We start from the raw sequence: 16,584 nt of genomic DNA on the forward strand, positions 1-16,584 counted from the left end.
GTTACAGACTGGAATCTAATCGAGGGATTCGGGGTGGGTTATATACAGAATAACAGATACCCGGGACGGAGTTACAGACTGGAATCTAGTCGAGGGGTTCGGGGTGGGTTATATAAAGAATAACAGATACCCGGGAGAGAGTTACAGACTGGAATCTAATCGAGGGGTTCAGGGTGGGTGAAATACAGAATAACAGATACCCGGGAGGGAGTTACAGACTGGAATCTAATCGAGGGGTTTGGGGTGGGTTATATACAGAATAACAGATACCCGGGAGAGAGTTACAGACTGGAATCTAATCGAAGGGTTCGGGGTGGGTATCGACAGAATAACAGAAACCCGGGAGGGAGTTACAGACTGGAATCTAATCGAGGGGTTCGGGGTGGGTTATATACAGAATAACAGATCCCCGGGAGGGAGTTACAGACTGGAATCTAATCGAGGGGTTGGGGTGGATTATATACAGAATAACAGATACCCGGGATGGTGTTACAGACTGGAATCTAATCGAGGGGTTCGGGGTGGGTTATATACAGAATAACAGATACCCGGGAGGGAGTTACAGACTGGAATCTAGTCGAGGGATTCGGGCTGGGTTATATACAGAATAACAGATACCCGGGAGGGAGTTACAGACTGGAATCTAATCGAGGGGTTCGGGGTGGGTTATATACAGAATAACAGATACCCGGGAGGGAGTTACAGACTGTAATGTAATCGAGGGGTTCGGGGTGGGTTATATACAGAATAACAGATCCCTAGGAGGGAGTTACAGCCTGGAATCTAATCGAGGGGTTGGGATGGGTTATATACAGAATAACAGATACCCGGGAGGGAGTTACAGACTGGAATCTAATTGAGGGGTTCGGGGTGGGTTATATACAGAATAACAGATCCCCGGGAGGGAGTTACAGACTGGAATCTAATCGAGGGGTTCGGGGTGGGTTATATACAGAATAACAGATACCCGGGAGGGAGTTACAGACTGGAATCTAATCGAGGGGTTCGGGGTGGGTTATATACTGAATAACAGATACCCGGGAGGGAGTTACAGTCTGGAATCTAATCGAGGGGATCAGGGTGGGTTATATACAGAATAACAGATACCCGGGAGGGAGTTACAGACTGGAATCTAATCGAGGGGTTCGGGGTGGGTTATATACATAATAACAGATACCTGGGAGGGAGTAACAGACTGGAATCTAATCGAGGGGTTCGGGGTGGGCTATATACAGAATAACAGATACCCGGGAGGGAGTAACAGACTGGAATCTAATCGAGGGGTTCGGGGTGGGCTATATACAGAATAACAGATACCCGGGAGGGAGTAACAGACTGGAATCTAAACGAGGGGTTCGGGGTGGGTTATATACAGAATAACAGATACCCGGGAGGGAGTTACAGACTGGAATCTAATCGAGGGGTTCGGGGTGGGTTATATACAGAATAACAGATACCTGGGAGGGAGTAACAGACTGGAATCTAATCGAGGGGTTCGGGGTGGGCTATATACAGAATAACAGATACCCGGGAGGGAGTTACCGACTGGAATCTAATCGAGGGGTTCGGGGTGGGTTATATGCAGAATAACAGATACCTGGGAGGGAGTAACAGACTGGAATCTAATCGAGGGGTTCAGGGTGGGTTATACACAGAAGAACAGATACCCGGGAGGGAGTTACAGACTGGAATCTAATCGAGGGGTTCGGCGTGGGTTATATACAGAATAACAGATACCCGGGAGGGAGTTACAGACTGTAATGTAATCGAGGGGTTCGGGGTGGGTTATATACAGAATAACAGATCCCCGGGAGGGAGTTACAGACTGGAATCTAATCGAGGGGTTCGGGGTGGGTTATATACAGAATAACAGATACCCGGGAGGGAGTTAAAGACTGGAATCTAATTGAGGGGTTCGGGGTGGTTTATATACAGAATAACAGATACCCGGGAGGGAGTTACAGACTGGAATCTAATCGAGGGGTTCGGGGTGGGTTACATACAGAATAACAGATACCCGGGAGGGAGTTACAGACTGGAATCTAATCGAGGGGTTCGGGGTGGGTTATATACAGAATAACAGATACCCAGTGGGGAGTTACAGACTGGAATCTAATCGAAGGGTTCGGGGTGGGTAGAGACAGAATAACAGATACCCGGGAGGGAGTTACAGACTGGAATCTAATCGAGGGGTTCGGGGTGGGTTATATACAGAATAACAGATACCCGGGAGGGTGTTACAGACTGGAATCTTATCAAGGGGTTCGTGGCGGGTTATATACAGAATAACAGATATCCGGGAGGGAGTTACAGACTGGAATCTAATCGAAGGGTTCGGGGTGGGTATAGACAGAATAACAGATACCCAGTGGGGAGTTACAGACTGGAATCTAATCGAAGGGTTCGGGGTGGGTAGAGACAGAATAACAGATACCGGGAGGGAGATACAGACTGGAATCTAATCAAGGGGTTTGGGGTGGGTTATATACAGAATAACAGATACCTGGGAGGGAGTTACAGACTGGAATCTTATCAACGGGTTCGTGGCGGGTTATATACAGAATAACAGATACCCGGGAGGGAGTTACAGACTGGAATCTAATCGAGGGGTTCGGGGTGGGTTATATACAGAATAACAGGTCCCCGGGAGGGAGTTACAGACTGGAATCTAATCGAGGGGTTCGGGGTGGGTTATATACAGAATAACAGATACCCGGGTGGGAGTTACAGACTGGAATCTAATCGAGGGGTTCGTGGCGGGTTATATACAGAATAACAGATACCCGGGAGGGAGTTAAAGACTGGAATCTAATGGAGGGGTTCGGGGTGGGTTATATACAGAATAACAGATACCCGGGAGGGAGTTACAGACTGGAATCTAATCGAGGGGTTCGGGGTGGGTTACATACAGAATAACAGATACCCGGGAGGGAGTTACAGACTGGAATCTAATCGAGGGGTTCGGGGTGGGTTATATACAGAATAACAGATACCTGGGAGGGAGTAACAGACTGGAATCTAATCGAGGGGTTCGGGGTGGGTTATATACTGAATAACAGATACCCGGGAGTGAGTTACAGACTGGAATCTAATCGAGGGGTTCGGGTTGGGTTATATACAGAATAACAGACACCCGGGAGGGAGTTACCGACTGGAATCTAATCGAGGGGATCAGGGTGGGTTATATACAGAATAACAGACACCCGGGAGGGAGTTACAAACTGGAATCTAATCGAGGGGTTCGGGGTGGGTTATATACAGAATAACAGATACCCGGGAGGGAGTTACAGACTGGAATCTAATCGAGGGGTTCGGGGTGAGTTATATACAGAATAACAGATATCCGGGAGGGAGTTACAGACTGGAATCTAATCGAAGGGTTCGGGGTGGGTATAGACAGAATAACAGATACCCAGTGGGGAGTTACAGACTGGAATCTAATCGAAGGGTTCGGGGTGGGTAGAGACAGAATAACAGATACCGGGAGGGAGATACAGACTGGAATCTAATCAAGGGGTTTGGGGTGGGTTATATACAGAATAACAGATACCTGGGAGGGAGTTACAGACTGGAATCTTATCAAGGGGTTCGTGGCGGGTTATATACAGAATAACAGATACCCGGGAGGGAGTTACAGACTGGAATCTAATCGAGGGGTTCGGGGTGGGTTATATACAGAATAACAGGTCCCCGGGAGGGAGTTACAGACTGGAATCTAATCGAGGGGTTCGGGGTGGATTATATACAGAATAACAGATACCCGGGAGGGAGTTAAAGACTGGAATCTAATCGAGGGGTTCGCCGTGGGTTATATACAGAATAACAGATACCCGGGAGGGAGTTACAGTCTGGAATCTAATCGAGGGGTTCAGGGTGGGTTATATACAGAATAACAGATACCCGGGAGGGAGTTATAGACTGGAATCAAATCGAGGGGTTCGGGGTGGGTTATATACAGAACAACAGATACCTGGGAAGGAGATACAGACTGGAATCTAATCGAGGGGTTCGGGGTGGGTTATATTTACAGAATAACAGATACCCGGGAGGGAGTTACAGACTGGAATCTACTGGAGGGGTTCGGGGTGGGTTATATACAGAATAACAGATACCCGGGAGGGAGTTACAGTCTGGAATCTAATCGAGGGGTTCGGGGTGGGTTATATTTACAGAATAACAGATACCCGGGAGGGAGTTACAGACTGGAATCTAATGGAGGGGTTCGGGGTGGGTTAAAAACAGAATAACAGATACCCGGGAGGGAGTCACAGACTGGAATCTAATCGAGGGGTTCGGGGTGGGTTATATACAGAATAACAGATACCCGGGAGGGAGTTACAGACTGGAATCTAATCGAAGGGTTCGGGGTGGGTATAGACAGAATAACAGATACCCGGGAGGGAGTTACAGACTGGAATCTAATCAAGGGGTTTGGGGTGGGTTATATACAGAATAACAGATACCCGGGAGGGAGTTACAGACTGGAATCTAATCGAGGGGTTCGGGGTGGGTTATATAAAGAATAACAGACACCCGGGAGGGAGTTACAGACTGGAATCTAATCGAGGGGTTTGGGTGGATTATATACAGAATAACAGATACCCGGGAGGGAGTTACAGACTGGAATCTAATCGAGGTGTTCGGGGTGGGTTATATACAGAATAACAGATACCCGGGAGGGAGTTACAGACTGGAATCTAATCGAAGGGTTCGGGGTGGGTATAGACAGAATAACAGATACCCGGGAGGGAGTTACAGACTGGAATCTAATCAAGGGGTTTGGGGTGGGTTATATACAGAATAACAGATACCCGGGAGGGAGTTACAGACTGGAATCTAATCGAGGGGTTCGGGGTGGGTTATATAAAGAATAACAGACACCCGGGAGGGAGTTACAGACTGGAATCTAATCGAGGGGTTTGGGTGGATTATATACAGAATAACAGATACCCGGGAGGGAGTTACAGACTGGAATCTAATCGAGGTGTTCGGGGTGGGTTATATACAGAATAACAGATACCCGGGAGGGAGTTACAGACTGGAATCTAATCGAAGGGTTCGGGGTGGGTATTGACAGAATAACAGATACCCGGGAGGGAGTTACAGACTGGAATCTAATCGAGGGGTTCGGGGTGGGTTATATACAGAATAACAGATACCCAGTGGGGAGTTACAGACTGGAATCTAATCGAAGGGTTCGGGGTGGGTAGAGACAGAATAACAGATACCCGGGAGGGAGTTACAGACTGGAATCTAATCGAGGGGTTCGGGGTGGGTTATATACAGAATAACAGATACCCGGGAGGGTGTTACAGACTGGAATCTTATCAAGGGGTTCGTGGCGGGTTATATACAGAATAACAGATATCCGGGAGGGAGTTACAGACTGGAATCTAATCGAAGGGTTCGGGGTGGGTATAGACAGAATAACAGATACCCAGTGGGGAGTTACAGACTGGAATCTAATCGAAGGGTTCGGGGTGGGTAGAGACAGAATAACAGATACCGGGAGGGAGATACAGACTGGAATCTAATCAAGGGGTTTGGGGTGGGTTATATACAGAATAACAGATACCTGGGAGGGAGTTACAGACTGGAATCTTATCAAGGGGTTCGTGGCGGGTTATATACAGAATAACAGATACCCGGGAGGGAGTTACAGACTGGAATCTAATCGAGGGGTTCGGGGTGGGTTATATACAGAATAACAGGTCCCCGGGAGGGAGTTACAGACTGGAATCTAATCGAGGGGTTCGGGGTGGGTTATATACAGAATAACAGATACCCGGGTGGGAGTTACAGACTGGAATCTAATCGAGGGGTTCGTGGCGGGTTATATACAGAATAACAGATACCCGGGAGGGAGTTAAAGACTGGAATCTAATGGAGGGGTTCGGGGTGGGTTATATACAGAATAACAGATACCCGGGAGGGAGTTACAGACTGGAATCTAATCGAGGGGTTCGGGGTGGGTTACATACAGAATAACAGATACCCGGGAGGGAGTTACAGACTGGAATCTAATCGAGGGGTTCGGGGTGGGTTATATACAGAATAACAGATACCTGGGAGGGAGTAACAGACTGGAATCTAATCGAGGGGTTCGGGGTGGGTTATATACTGAATAACAGATACCCGGGAGTGAGTTACAGACTGGAATCTAATCGAGGGGTTCGGGTTGGGTTATATACAGAATAACAGACACCCGGGAGGGAGTTACCGACTGGAATCTAATCGAGGGGATCAGGGTGGGTTATATACAGAATAACAGACACCCGGGAGGGAGTTACAAACTGGAATCTAATCGAGGGGTTCGGGGTGGGTTATATACAGAATAACAGATACCCGGGAGGGAGTTACAGACTGGAATCTAATCGAGGGGTTCGGGGTGAGTTATATACAGAATAACAGATATCCGGGAGGGAGTTACAGACTGGAATCTAATCGAAGGGTTCGGGGTGGGTATAGACAGAATAACAGATACCCAGTGGGGAGTTACAGACTGGAATCTAATCGAAGGGTTCGGGGTGGGTAGAGACAGAATAACAGATACCGGGAGGGAGATACAGACTGGAATCTAATCAAGGGGTTTGGGGTGGGTTATATACAGAATAACAGATACCTGGGAGGGAGTTACAGACTGGAATCTTATCAAGGGGTTCGTGGCGGGTTATATACAGAATAACAGATACCCGGGAGGGAGTTACAGACTGGAATCTAATCGAGGGGTTCGGGGTGGGTTATATACAGAATAACAGGTCCCCGGGAGGGAGTTACAGACTGGAATCTAATCGAGGGGTTCGGGGTGGATTATATACAGAATAACAGATACCCGGGAGGGAGTTAAAGACTGGAATCTAATCGAGGGGTTCGCCGTGGGTTATATACAGAATAACAGATACCCGGGAGGGAGTTACAGTCTGGAATCTAATCGAGGGGTTCAGGGTGGGTTATATACAGAATAACAGATACCCGGGAGGGAGTTATAGACTGGAATCAAATCGAGGGGTTCGGGGTGGGTTATATACAGAACAACAGATACCTGGGAAGGAGATACAGACTGGAATCTAATCGAGGGGTTCGGGGTGGGTTATATTTACAGAATAACAGATACCCGGGAGGGAGTTACAGACTGGAATCTACTGGAGGGGTTCGGGGTGGGTTATATACAGAATAACAGATACCCGGGAGGGAGTTACAGTCTGGAATCTAATCGAGGGGTTCGGGGTGGGTTATATTTACAGAATAACAGATACCCGGGAGGGAGTTACAGACTGGAATCTAATGGAGGGGTTCGGGGTGGGTTAAAAACAGAATAACAGATACCCGGGAGGGAGTCACAGACTGGAATCTAATCGAGGGGTTCGGGGTGGGTTATATACAGAATAACAGATACCCGGGAGGGAGTTACAGACTGGAATCTAATCGAAGGGTTCGGGGTGGGTATAGACAGAATAACAGATACCCGGGAGGGAGTTACAGACTGGAATCTAATCAAGGGGTTTGGGGTGGGTTATATACAGAATAACAGATACCCGGGAGGGAGTTACAGACTGGAATCTAATCGAGGGGTTCGGGGTGGGTTATATAAAGAATAACAGACACCCGGGAGGGAGTTACAGACTGGAATCTAATCGAGGGGTTTGGGTGGATTATATACAGAATAACAGATACCCGGGAGGGAGTTACAGACTGGAATCTAATCGAGGTGTTCGGGGTGGGTTATATACAGAATAACAGATACCCGGGAGGGAGTTACAGACTGGAATCTAATCGAGGGGTTCGGGGTGGGTTATATACAGAATAACAGATACCCAGTGGGGAGTTACAGACTGGAATCTAATCGAAGGGTTCGGGGTGGGTAGAGACAGAATAACAGATACCCGGGAGGGAGTTACAGACTGGAATCTAATCGAGGGGTTCGGGGTGGGTTATATACAGAATAACAGATACCCGGGAGGGTGTTACAGACTGGAATCTAATCAAGGGGTTCGGGGTGGGTTATATACAGAATAACAGATACCCGGGAGGGAGTTACAGACTGGAATCTAATCGAGGGGTTCGGGGTGAGTTATATACAGAATAACAGATATCCGGGAGGGAGTTACAGACTGGAATCTAATCGAGAGGTTCGGGGTGGGTTATATACAGAACAACAGATACCCGGGAGGGAGTTACAGGCTGGAATCTAATCGAAGGGTTCGGGGTGGGTATAGACAGAATAACAGATACCCGGGAGGGAGTTACAGACTGGAATCTAATCGAGGGGATCAGGGTGGGTTATATACAGAATAACAGACACCCGGGAGGGAGTTACAGACTGGAATCTAATCGAGGGGTTCGGGGTGGGTTATATACAGAATAACAGATACCCGGGAGGGAGTTACAGACTGGAATCTAATCGAGGGGTTCGGGGTCGGTTATTTACAGAATAACAGATGCCTGGGAGGGAGTTACAGACTGGAATCTAATCGAGGGGTTCGGGGTGGGTTATATACAGAATAACAGATACCTGGGAGGGAGTAACAGACTGGAATCTAATCGAGGGGTTGGGGTGGATTATATACAGAATAACAGATACCCGGGAGGGAGTTACAGACTGGAATCTAATCGAGGTGTTCGGGGTGGGTTATATACAGAATAACAGATACCCGGGAGGGAGTTACAGACTGGGATCTAATCGAGGGGTTCGGGGTGGGTTATATACAGAATAACAGATACCCGGGCGGGAGTTACAGACTGGAATCCAATCGAAGGGTTCGGGGTGGGTATTGACAGAATAACAGATACCCGGGAGGGAGTTACAGACTGGAATCTAATCGAGGGGTTCGGGGTGGGTTATATACAGAATAACAGATACCCAGTGGGGAGTTACAGACTGGAATCTAATCGAAGAGTTCGGGGTGGGTAGAGACAGAATAACAGATACCCGGGAGGGAGATACAGACTGGAATCTAATCAAGGGGTTTGGGGTGGGTTATATACAGAATAACAGATACCCGGGAGGGAGTTACAGACTGGAATCAAATCAAGGGGTTCGTGGCGGGTTATATACAGAATAACAGATACCCGGGAGGGAGTTACAGACTGGAATCTAATCGAGGGGTTCGGGGTGGGTTATATACAGAATAACAGATACCCGGGAGGGAGTTACAGACTGGAATCTAATCGAGGGGTTCAGGGTGGGTTATATACAGAATAACAGATACCCGGGAGGGAGTTACAGACTGGAATCAAATCGAGGGGTTCGGGGTGGGTTATATACAGAACAACAGATACCCGGGAGGGAGTTACAGACTGGAATCTACTGGAGGGGTTCGGGGTGGGTTATATTTACAGAATAACAGATACCCGGGAGGGAGTTACAGACTGGAATCTACTGGAGGGGTTCGGGGTGGGTTATATACAGAATAACAGATACCCGGGAGGGAGTTGCAGTCTGGAATCTAATCGAGGGGTTCGGGGTGGGTTATATTTACAGAATAACAGATACCCGGGAGGGAGTTACAGACTGGAATCTAATGGAGGGGTTCGGGGTGGGTTATATACAGAATAACAGATACCCGGGAGGGAGTCACAGACTGGAATCTAATCGAGGGGTTCGGGGTGGGTTATATACAGAATAACAGATACCCGGGAGGGAGTTACTGACTGAAATCTAATCGAAGGGTTCGGGTGGGTTCTCTACTGAATAACAGATACCCGGGAGGGAGTTACAGACTGGAATCTAGTCGAGGGGTTCGGGGTGGGTTATATAAAGAATAGCAGATACCCGGGAGAGAGTTACAGACTGGAATCTAATCGAGGGGTTCAGGGTGGGTGAAATACAGAATAACAGATACCCGGGAGGGAGTTACAGACTGGAATCTAATCGAGGGGTTCGGGGTGGGTTATATACAGAATAACAGATACCCGGGAGGGAGTTACAAACTGGAATCTAATCGAAGGGTTCGGGGTGGGTATAGACAGAATAACAGATACCCGGGAGGGAGTTACAGACTGGAATCTAATCGAGGGGTTCGGGGTGGGTTATATACAGAATAACAGATCCCCGGGAGGGAGTTACAGACTGGAATCTAATCGAGGGGTTGGGGTGGATTATATTCAGAATAACAGATACCCGGGATGGTGTTACAGACTGGAATCTAATCGAGGGGTTCGGGGTGGGTTATATACAGAATAACAGATACCCGGGAGGGAGTTACAGACTGGAATCTAGTCGAGGGATTCGGGCTGGGTTATATACAGAATAACAGATACCCGGGAGGGAGTTACAGACTGGAATCTAATCGAGGGGTTCGGGGTGGGTTATATACAGAATAACAGATACCCGGGAGGGAGTTACAGACTGTAATGTAATCGAGGGGTTCGGGGTGGGTTATATACAGAATAACAGATCCCTAGGAGGGAGTTACAGCCTGGAATCTAATCGAGGGGTTGGGGTGGGTTACATACAGAATAACAGATACCCGGGAGGGAGTTACAGGCTGGAATCTAATCGAGGGGTTCGGCGTGGGTTCCATACAAAATTACAGATCCCCGGGAGGGAGTTACAGACTGGAATCTAATCGAGGGGATCAGGGTGTGTTATATACAGAATAACAGATCCCCGGGAGGGAGTTACAGACTGGAATCTAATCGAGGGGTTCGGGGTGGGTTATATACAGAATAACAGATACCCGGGAGGGAGTTACAGACTGAAATCTAATCGAGGGGTTCGGGGTGGGTTATATACAGAATAACAGATACCCGGGAGGGAGTAACAGACTGGAATCTAATCGAGGGGTTCGGGGTGGGCTATATACAGAATAACAGATACCCGGGAGGGAGTTACCGACTGGAATCTAATCGAGGGGTTCGGGGTGGGTTATATACAGAATAACAGATACCTGGGAGGGAGTAACAGACTGGAATCTAATCGAGGGGTTCAGGGTGGGTTATATACAGAAGAACAGATACCCGGGAGGGAGTTACAGACTGGAATCTAATCGAGGGGTTCGGCGTGGGTTATATACAGAATAACAGATACCCGGGAGGGAGTTACAGACTGTAATGTAATCGAGGGGTTCGGGGTGGGTTATATACAGAATAACAGATCCCCGGGAGGGAGTTACAGACTGGAATCTAATCGAGGGGTTCGGGGTGGGTTATATACAGAATAACAGATACCCGGGAGGGAGTTACAGACTGGAATCTAATCGAGGGGTTCGGGGTGGGTTATATACAGAATAACAGATACCTGGGAGGGAGTAACAGACTGGAATCTAATCGAGGGGTTCGGGGTGGGCTATATACAGAATAACAGATACCCGGGAGGGAGTAACAGACTGGAATCTAATCGAGGGGTTCGGGGTGGGCTATATACAGAATAACAGATACCCGGGAGGGAGTAACAGACTGGAATCTAATCGAGGGGTTCGGGGTGGGTTATATACAGAATAACAGATACCCGGGAGGGAGTTACAGACTGGAATCTAATCGAGGGGTTCGGGGTGGGTTATATACAGAATAACAGATACCTGGGAGGGAGTAACAGACTGGAATCTAATCGAGGGGTTCGGGGTGGGCTTTCTACAGAATAACAGATACCCGGGAGGGAGTTACCGACTGGAATCTAATCGAGGGGTTCGGGGTGGGTTATATGCAGAATAACAGATACCTGGGAGGGAGTAACAGACTGGAATCTAATCGAGGGGTTCAGGGTGGGTTATACACAGAAGAACAGATACCCGGGAGGGAGTTACAGACTGGAATCTAATCGAGGGGTTCGGCGTGGGTTATATACAGAATAACAGATACCCGGGAGGGAGTTACAGACTGTAATGTAATCGAGGGGTTCGGGGTGGGTTATATACAGAATAACAGATCCCCGGGAGGGAGTTACAGACTGGAATCTAATCGAGGGGTTCGGGGTGGGTTATATACAGAATAACAGATACCCGGGAGGGAGTTAAAGACTGGAATCTAATTGAGGGGTTCGGGGTGGTTTATATACAGAATAACAGATACCCGGGAGGGAGTTACAGACTGGAATCTAATCGAGGGGTTCGGGGTGGGTTACATACAGAATAACAGATACCCGGGAGGGAGTTACAGACTGGAATCTAATCGAGGGGTTCGGGGTGGGTTATATACAGAATAACAGATACCTGGGAGGGAGTAACAGACTGGAATCTAATCGAGGGGTTCGGGGTGGGTTATATACTGAATAACAGATACCCGGGAGGGAGTTACAGTCTGGAATCTAATCGAGGGGATCAGGGTGGGTTATATACTGAATAACAGACACCCGGGAGGGAGTTACAGACTGGAATCTAATCGAGGGGTTCGGGGTGGGTTATATACAGAATAACAGATACCCGGGAGGGAGTTACAGACTGTAATGTAATCGAGGGGTTCGGGGTGGGTTATATACAGAATAACAGATCCCCGGGAGGGAGTTACAGACTGGAATCTAATCGAGGGGTTGGGGTGGGTTACATACAGAATAACAGATATCCGGGAGGGAGTTACAGGCTGGAATCTAATCGAGGGGTTCGGGGTGGGTTACATACAAAATAACAGATACCCGGGAGGGAGTTACAGACTGGAATCTAATCGAGGGGTTCGGGGTGGGTTATATACAGAATAACAGATCCACGGGAGGGAGTTACAGACTGGAATCTAATCGAGGGGTTCGGGGTGGGTTATATACAGAATAACAGATACCCGGGTGGGAGTTACAGACTGGAATCTAATCGAGGGGTTCGGGGTGGGTTATATACAGAATAACAGATACCCGGGAGGGAGTTAAAGACTGGAATCTAATGGAGGGGTTCGGGGTGGGTTATATACAGAATAACAGATACCCGGGAGGGAGTTACAGACTGGAATCTAATCGAGGGGTTCGGGTTGGGTTATATACAGAATAACAGACACCCGGGAGGGAGTTACAGACTGGAATCTAATCGAGGGGATCAGGGTGGGTTATATACAGAATAACAGACACCCGGGAGGGAGTTACATACTGGAATCTAATCGAGGGGTTCGGGGTGGGTTATATACAGAATCACAGATACCCGGGAGGGAGTTACAGACTGGAATCTAATCGAGGGGTTCGGGGTGAGTTATATACAGAATAACAGATATCCGGGAGGGAGTTACAGACTGGAATCTAATCGAGAGGTTCGGGGTGGGTTATATACAGAATAACAGATATCCGGGAGGGAGTTACAGACTGGAATCTAATCGAAGGGTTCGGGGTGGGTATAGACAGAATAACAGATACCCAGTGGGGAGTTACAGACTGGAATCTAATCGAAGGGTTCGGGGTGGGTAGAGACAGAATAACAGATACCGGGAGGGAGATACAGACTGGAATCTAATCAAGGGGTTTGGGGTGGGTTATATACAGAATAACAGATACCTGGGAGGGAGTTACAGACTGGAATCTAATCAAGGGGTTCGTGGCGGGTTATATACAGAATAACAGATACCCGGGAGGGAGTTACAGACTGGAATCTAATCGAGGGGTTCGGGGTGGGTTATATACAGAATAACAGGTCCCCGGGAGGGAGTTACAGACTGGAATCTAATCGAGGGGTTCGGGGTGGATTATATACAGAATAACAGATACCCGGGAGGGAGTTACAGACTGGAATCTAATCGAGGGGTTCGCCGTGGGTTATATACAGAATAACAGATACCCGGGAGGGAGTTACAGTCTGGAATCTAATCGAGGGGTTCAGGGTGGGTTATATACAGAATAACAGATACCCGGGAGGGAGTTATAGACTGGAATCAAATCGAGGGGTTCGGGGTGGGTTATATACAGAACAACAGATACCTGGGAAGGAGATACAGACTGGAATCTAATCGAGGGGTTCGGGGTGGGTTATATTTACAGAATAACAGATACCCGGGAGGGAGTTACAGACTGGAATCTACTGGAGGGGTTCGGGGTGGGTTATATACAGAATAACAGATACCCGGGAGGGAGTTACAGTCTGGAATCTAATCGAGGGGTTCGGGGTGGGTTATATTTACAGAATAACAGATACCCGGGAGGGAGTTACAGACTGGAATCTAATGGAGGGGTTCGGGGTGGGTTAAAAACAGAATAACAGATACCCGGGAGGGAGTCACAGACTGGAATCTAATCGAGGGGTTCGGGGTGGGTTATATACAGAATAACAGATACCCGGGAGGGAGTTACTGACTGAAATCTAATCGAAGGGTTCGGGTGGGTTCTCTACTGAATAACAGATACCCGGGAGGGAGTTACAGACTGGAATCTAATCGAGGGATTCGGGGTGGGTTACATACAGAATAACAGATACCCGGGAGGGAGTTACAGACTGGAATCTAATCGAAGGGTTCGGGGTGGGTATAGACAGAATAACAGATACCCGGGAGGGAGTTACAGACTGGAATCTAATCAAGGGGTTTGGGGTGGGTTATATACAGAATAACAGATACCCGGGAGGGAGTTACAGACTGGAATCTAATCGAGGGGTTCGGGGTGGGTTATATAAAGAATAACAGACACCCGGGAGGGAGTTACAGACTGGAATCTAATCGAGGGGTTTGGGTGGATTATATACAGAACAACAGATACCCGGGAGGGAGTTACAGACTGGAATCTAATCGAGGTGTTCGGGGTGGGTTATATTCAGAATAACAGATACCCGGGAGGGAGTTACAGACTGGAATCTAATCGAAGGGTTCGGGGTGGGTATTGACAGAATAACAGATACCCGGGAGGGAGTTACAGACTGGAATCTAATCGAGGGGTTCGGGGTGGGTTATATACAGAATAACAGATACCCAGTGGGGAGTTACAGACTGGAATCTAATCGAAGGGTTCGGGGTGGGTAGAGACAGAATAACAGATACCCGGGAGGGAGTTACAGACTGGAATCTAATCGAGGGGTTCGGGGTGGGTTATATACAGAATAACAGATACCCGGGAGGGTGTTACAGACTGGAATCTAATCAAGGGGTTCGGGGTGGGTTATATACAGAATAACAGATACCCGGGAGGGAGTTACAGACTGGAATCTAATCGAGGGGTTCGGGGTGAGTTATATACAGAATAACAGATATCCGGGAGGGAGTTACAGACTGGAATCTAATCGAGAGGTTCGGGGTGGGTTATATACAGAACAACAGATACCCGGGAGGGAGTTACAGGCTGGAATCTAATCGAAGGGTTCGGGGTGGGTATAGACAGAATAACAGATACCCGGGAGGGAGTTACAGACTGGAATCTAATCGAGGGGATCAGGGTGGGTTATATACAGAATAACAGACACCCGGGAGGGAGTTGCAGACTGGAATCTAATCGAGGGGTTCGGGGTGGGTTATATACAGAATAACAGATACCCGGGAGGGAGTTACAGACTGGAATCTAATCGAGGGGTTCGGGGTCGGTTATTTACAGAATAACAGATGCCTGGGAGGGAGTTACAGACTGGAATCTAATCGAGGGGTTGGGGTGGATTATATACAGAATAACAGATACCCGGGAGGGAGTTACAGACTGGAATCTAATCGAGGTGTTCGGGGTGGGTTATATACAGAATAACAGATACCCGGGAGGGAGTTACAGACTGGGATCTAATCGAGGGGTTCGGGGTGGGTTATATACAGAATAACAGATACCCGGGCGGGAGTTACAGACTGGAATCCAATCGAAGGGTTCGGGGTGGGTATTGACAGAATAACAGATACCCGGGAGGGAGTTACAGACTGGAATCTAATCGAGGGGTTCGGGGTGGGTTATATACAGAATAACAGATACCCAGTGGGGAGTTACAGACTGGAATCTAATCGAAGAGTTCGGGGTGGGTAGAGACAGAATAACAGATACCCGGGAGGGAGATACAGACTGGAATCTAATCAAGGGGTTTGGGGTGGGTTATATACAGAATAACAGATACCCGGGAGGGAGTTACAGGCTGGAATCTAATCAAGGGGTTCGTGGCGGGTTATATACAGAATAACAGATACCCGGGAGGGAGTTACAGACTGGAATCTAATCGAGGGGTTCGGGGTGGGTTATATACAGAATAACAGGTCCCCGGGAGGGAGTTACAGACTGGAATCTAATCGAGGGGTTCGGGGTGGATTATATACAGAATAACAGATACCCGGGAGGGAGTTACAGACTGGAATCTAATCGAGGGGTTCGCCGTGGGTTATATACAGAATAACAGATACCCGGGAGGGAGTTACAGTCTGGAATCTAATCGAGGGGTTCAGGGTGGGTTATATACAGAATAACAGATACCCGGGAGGGAGTTACAGACTGGAATCAAATCGAGGGGTTCGGGGTGGGTTATATACAGAACAACAGATACCCGGGAGGGAGTTACAGACTGGAATCTACTGGAGGGGTTCGGGGTGGGTTATATTTACAGAATAACAGATACCCGGGAGGGAGTTACAGACTGGAATCTACTGGAGGGGTTCGGGGTGGGTTATATACAGAATAACAGATACCCGGGAGGGAGTTGCAGTCTGGAATCTAATCGAGGGGTTCGGGGTGGGTTATATTTACAGAATAACAGATACCCGGGAGGGAGTTACAGACTGGAATCTAAT

The sequence above is a fragment of the Chiloscyllium plagiosum genome, unplaced genomic scaffold (assembly GCF_037043375.1).
Source record: "Chiloscyllium plagiosum isolate Xiang-an unplaced genomic scaffold, Cpla_swu_hap1 HiC_scaffold_50, whole genome shotgun sequence".
NCBI lineage: Eukaryota > Metazoa > Chordata > Chondrichthyes > Orectolobiformes > Hemiscylliidae > Chiloscyllium > Chiloscyllium plagiosum.